At 46.6% G+C, this 5,039-nt stretch overlaps 1 long non-coding RNA gene across 7 annotated transcripts; it reads right to left on the reverse strand.

Moving 5' to 3' along the window:
* Positions 1-1,197: 1,197 nt before the first annotated feature.
* Positions 1,198-3,756, reverse strand: LOC119288354. 7 transcript variants are annotated; one of them, XR_005141157.1, is made up of 5 exons: positions 3,731-3,756; positions 3,494-3,574; positions 3,018-3,210; positions 2,362-2,923; positions 1,198-2,270 (listed from the first exon to the last, which is right to left on the reverse strand). It is a non-coding gene; the product is annotated as an uncharacterized LOC119288354 (long non-coding RNA). The 7 variants fall into 7 exon arrangements; XR_005141156.1 differs by lacking the exon at positions 3,731-3,756 and having other exon boundaries at positions 3,494-3,661; XR_005141158.1 differs by lacking the exons at positions 3,494-3,574; positions 3,731-3,756 and adding an exon at positions 3,297-3,481.
* Between the last annotated feature and the right edge of the window lie 1,283 nt (positions 3,757-5,039).

Genomic DNA, 5,039 nt, shown 5'->3' on the forward strand with positions numbered 1-5,039 from the left:
GCTGATTAATCCGGACCAATTCCTAAACACAAAATTCAGTCTGGACCAAATGGGCATGATGGTCATGGATCCAACACTATGTGTAGCTAGGGTAATTATGGAGGAGGGCCAGCTTGCTTTCCGTCTCGTCTCTTTCATTCCTCTTGATCGGTTAGGATGATCGATCGTGTAAGATTCTATTCTATACATGTGGTGTACTACTAGATGGTGAGCTGCATGTGCCGGCCGGCCTCAGCACTCTACTGATTGATTAGGGACAGACACACACGGATAGTTAGGTCTAGATGGAGCATTCAAGCGATCGATCAACTTGCCCGTTTCGGTATGCCACCATGTCCATCATCACATGCCAATCAGGCAAGTCATGGGCGTACATGTATTGGATGATGAGGTAGTTCACGCCGGCTGTCTCTGTGCGGAGGAGCAAGGCCACGTTGGGAGATATGCGTGGAGGATCCATCAAATCAATGGCGACTTGCGCATGTGCTGAGTACGTGAGCCGAGTGCCTTTGATGCGATCCGATCCGATCCATGCATGGAGCGCGCGCGGGCAAGCGAAACGAAATGAAATGAGGAGCAAGCGGATAACTAACTTTCGCGGCGCCGGCACATGCATCCATATGTGAATCCATTCTTTCAGATCATTTTTATGGTTGCGGTTTGCCACCTCCCACTTCTTTTAGCTGAAATTGTAGATCATCATTATCACCGGCCTTGCTAACTCTCGGCCAACTGAGAGTTCGCTATATCCGTGAGATTTTACATTGAGATTCATGAAAAAAAATCTCTCTTATATATTATGTCAATTGACTGAGACCAAGCCACACCCTTTTATTATAGGATTATTATTCTGATTCAGTTCCTACTACCATCGAGCAACTTGAACGTGCCATATGTATGCTGCTTGCATACACACTAGATTGGGATCGCGCCTTGCGCGAAGGTGCCGGTCCCAACGTTTTGGTCAAGCGGGTAATACTAAGTTAACAGTAATTCAGATTTATCATGTGCTATTAAATTATGATCATTGAAAAGAATGTTAATACAAATAAATAATTTTAAGCTGGACCTTTCCATGATCAAACTTTAGTTTCTTTGAGCGTTCCTATAACAAAATCCAATCTACATGAAAATAATTTTAAACGGGCTGAATATTATTTCATAAAAACAAATGGTTAAAGCAATGAAGCTTCAAAATAGGCACTTCTCCAACACATATTCTATATTCTAGTTTTGATAAAGCCAAGTGCCAACCCGAACTTACGAAAATATTATCAGTTTGAAAACATCAGCTACAAAATGTAGAATTCACAAAAAAAACTAAGCACAAAAAGATATCTAATGCAGGAAATTGTTGAGGCAGATCAATTAACTCTAATTTTTGTTTCTGTGAACCCGAATATGTCAAGGACCTGGACTGCAAGTATGTTGCGGACTGACCGAGACCTCGTCAAGCTCCACGAAGCGGGCGACCTGCAAGCCTCACGTCGAAGAGGACAGGCAACGGCAAGGTCTGCCCACCGGATCCAGCGCTGCCACAAGCCACTTCTCCATGTGCTCTCGCGTCAAAGAGGACAGGCAACGGCGACGGCTGGCCACCAGATCCAGCGCTGCCACGAGCAATCAGCCTCTGCTTTACAGTAAAAGAGATATCGACATAGGAAGACTAAATAAACCAATAGGCAACTACACCTGAAAACCACACTTGTCTACCCATTATGAGTACCCATTGTCAAAAAAGGTATGTGCCTAACCCTATATCTTAATAGTAATGCTACATCATGCAGGTTCATTAGAGCATTGATCATCATTCTTGCTCCAGTATTCAACATCAACAACGAGTCTGCACTTACACCTTGACATACACATTCAAGCAATCAAACCTTAGCCCAATGCAACAGAAGCATAGCTCCACGAGCAGATAAAGCATCCAAACTACATGTGCAAAAGAAAAGTAGAAGTAGAAATAAAGTATGTGCCTCCTCTCCGAGCACCGCCGCCTCTCCCGGTGCCGCCGCCGCCATAGCCCCTTCCCCTAGATCCCAAGGGGGGTCGGGGTGAGCACCGTTGACCCCATCGCTGGTCCTCTGCCCACGCAAGCCTGTTCACCTCGGCCTCCCCATGTGTCATCGGCGGCCCATCAGAGGTGGTCAAGCCATCGAGGTGAGCAGCTGTACGGTGTGTCCTCTTCTTTTTCTCTTATTCATCGACAACGCCTCCATGCTTTCCAGCATCGCCTCACCAGCCACCACCAACAGCAGCATAGAGATCTATGGCTAGTGAACAATGAGCGGATTGCAAAAACAGAGCAGCGGTAACTTGGAATGGAAGAAGAAAAAAAGTTTATTGGGTGGCAGCGACCTTGTGTGGGCTGGACGACGTCGCCGTCAAGGTCCAGGTCAATGTCCTCCTCGTCCATGGAAGGAGGGCACCTACTGCATCCAAAACGAACAAAAAATAAAAAAGCAATGGTTGACAAACAGAGCAAGCAATTTTTTTTACAGAGAAATAGAATGCCTAGCTCAGACCAGAGCAGAGCACAATCTTTTAACTGGAAATATCTACAAACTGATGCAAGTGTGTAGAAATTTTGCTATATATAGCATCAACTAATCCTTTCATATTATTCAGTGAACATCGAGACTACGTAAACTCCAACACTATGAACAAGAGCTAGAAACATTGTCATAGCAGAGCAGCAATAACTTGGAAAAAAATGTTTAGATGCATATAGATTGTTCCCTTGCTTAAAACCGAAATAATTCAGAGTGAGGGCCTAGAGAGGGCACTGAAGATGGCATTGTGTTGATGAATGCCGAACATGGACGATCCTCAATGGAGATTACACTTGCGGATCAAAAGGCAGTGATGGAATCCCTTCCCCTGGCATGAGTTTCATACCAGTGATGGCACTTCTTCTTGCCTGATGAGGATCCTCAATGGAGAAGAGAAGACATCAACACCATAAAAACCAAAAAAAACTCTAAAAACTGAAAGGACCATGGTTTGCTGCTTACTTGAGGAGCCGTAGTGGAGTTGGCCCTTGTACACGACGTGGTTGCTGAGCCAGTTCGGCTGCACCACACCAGCGCAGACGACCGCGATCACGGCGAGCGACTAAGGCACCGTTTTTCCGTCCAGCTCAACCATGTGCGGGGCGTCGACGTCGCTGTGGAGGTCCCGGTGGTCGTCCTCATCCATGGAGGGTTCCTGCTGCTCCGAATCGAAGAAACATGTAAGGGGATCAATCAATCCATCGAGAGAAGGAAGAAAAGGAGACATGCACATACACATACTGCTGCTAGTATATATAAAGAAAAGAAATCAATCAAGCTGGTTGTGTGTGTGCTTGAGTACGTATGTGGTTGGGCTCTTGGAGTACACGCGCTAGTGTTCTAACTAAACTGAAACAAAGCATGCCATAGGAGAGCAACCTAGAGAAGAGAAACCATAACTTGGAAAAAAATCTCACAACCGAGAGAGAGGGATGGACCTAGTGTGGGGAAGGAGTCGTGGTGGTAGGGTTGAACGACCTCACCCTCGAGATCCAGGCCCATGTCCTCTTCGTCCATGGCTGCATCCAAATCGAAGAAACAAAAAAAAAATCCAGATCAAGGACTTCTTGGCCACACTGTCTCTCAGCAAACAAAAAAAAAACAAGAGTTGGACACAGTTGAACAAAAATAGAACTCTGATGTTTATTGGAAAAATTCACCGAACTGTGTCGTACCATAAGAGCATCACTAAGCCATATATACCATAAGAGCGTCTAAATCTACACTGTATGTTGTTCAGTACCATAAGAGCATCAGTAATCCATATATATAATAAATCAGAAGAGATGCAACATTTCTTTGGCTAACATCTTATACATCTATTATACCATGTCAACATTTATCAGCCTCACCAAGTCAAAAAGGCAGTACAAACTATATAACAGCAGCAAGTGGAAGTAGTGAAATATATATGAAAGAGATCTTTTTTTGCGAGGGACATAAAATATATATGAAAGAGATCTAACAGTAGCAGATCCTAGAAATGTGTATATAATGAGACAATCTAAACACATGTGTAGGTCGATCACACGTCTTGAATACGAAAAATGGTTTCCCCCGCTTTATATTATAAAGCTACAACCGAGCATACAACCATCGAAACCACAAAAAGAAAGAAGAAGAAGAAAAAAAGAAAGCAATAGAGGATACAAGATGCCACCGGACAACAGCAGTCCTGACAACCCTAGAAGCTAGGACATCGAGGACCCCGGCAACTCCAGGACATGCCCACGACACGCTCACGCTAATGGAGCGGCCCGCCGCCAGAGGAAGCGCACAGCCGTCAACTCCCATACCGTTGCCGGCCATCCGGGAGCACGCTTAATCTCGGATGGACTAGGAGAGGATGGCAACACGCTACCACGCCGGCAAAGTTACTCCGATCAACGCCGCCGCCTCGGGCCACGCCACGAAGAACACCAAACATTGTCGAGCAGGACCCACTGAAGAACCGGTGACCGACCATGCCAAAGCCGCGACCACCACTCACCCGTCCCAAAGGCGGCGTCTTCAAGAAGAAAGCGACGCCAAGACGCCGTCACCGCCCAATCCAAGGGGATTCGGGTTTTCACCCGGGACAAGGAGAGGAGGAGCATGGGCTAGGACTCGATGCCGACCCCAAGAAGTAGAACGGCGACGGAGCGCCGCCGGCATCGTGGCTGCCGCAGCTCGCCAAGGGTTTCCCCCATCCATAGCCCACTCCAACCAACCACCAAACCAGCCACACGAGGTCGCCGGCAACCGAGTCGGCGTGGGCGGCCAGAGAACGCAGGATCTCTCACATGAAGAAGCATTTACAATAATGGCCCGGCCCACTTCCGAATGATTAAATAAAAGAAACATCGGTCCGTGGTCTCCTGGATAGTGTCTGAAGCGGTGCTAGTCACCGAGCTCGCTTCGGGTTTCTGATGAAGTAGGTCGTGAAATATAGAGGCGACACTAGCCCGGTTTCAACTGGTTTCCCCGTTTTTTATATTTTTTTTA

This window comes from Triticum dicoccoides, chromosome 4A (genome assembly GCF_002162155.2).
Source record: "Triticum dicoccoides isolate Atlit2015 ecotype Zavitan chromosome 4A, WEW_v2.0, whole genome shotgun sequence".
NCBI lineage: Eukaryota > Viridiplantae > Streptophyta > Magnoliopsida > Poales > Poaceae > Triticum > Triticum dicoccoides.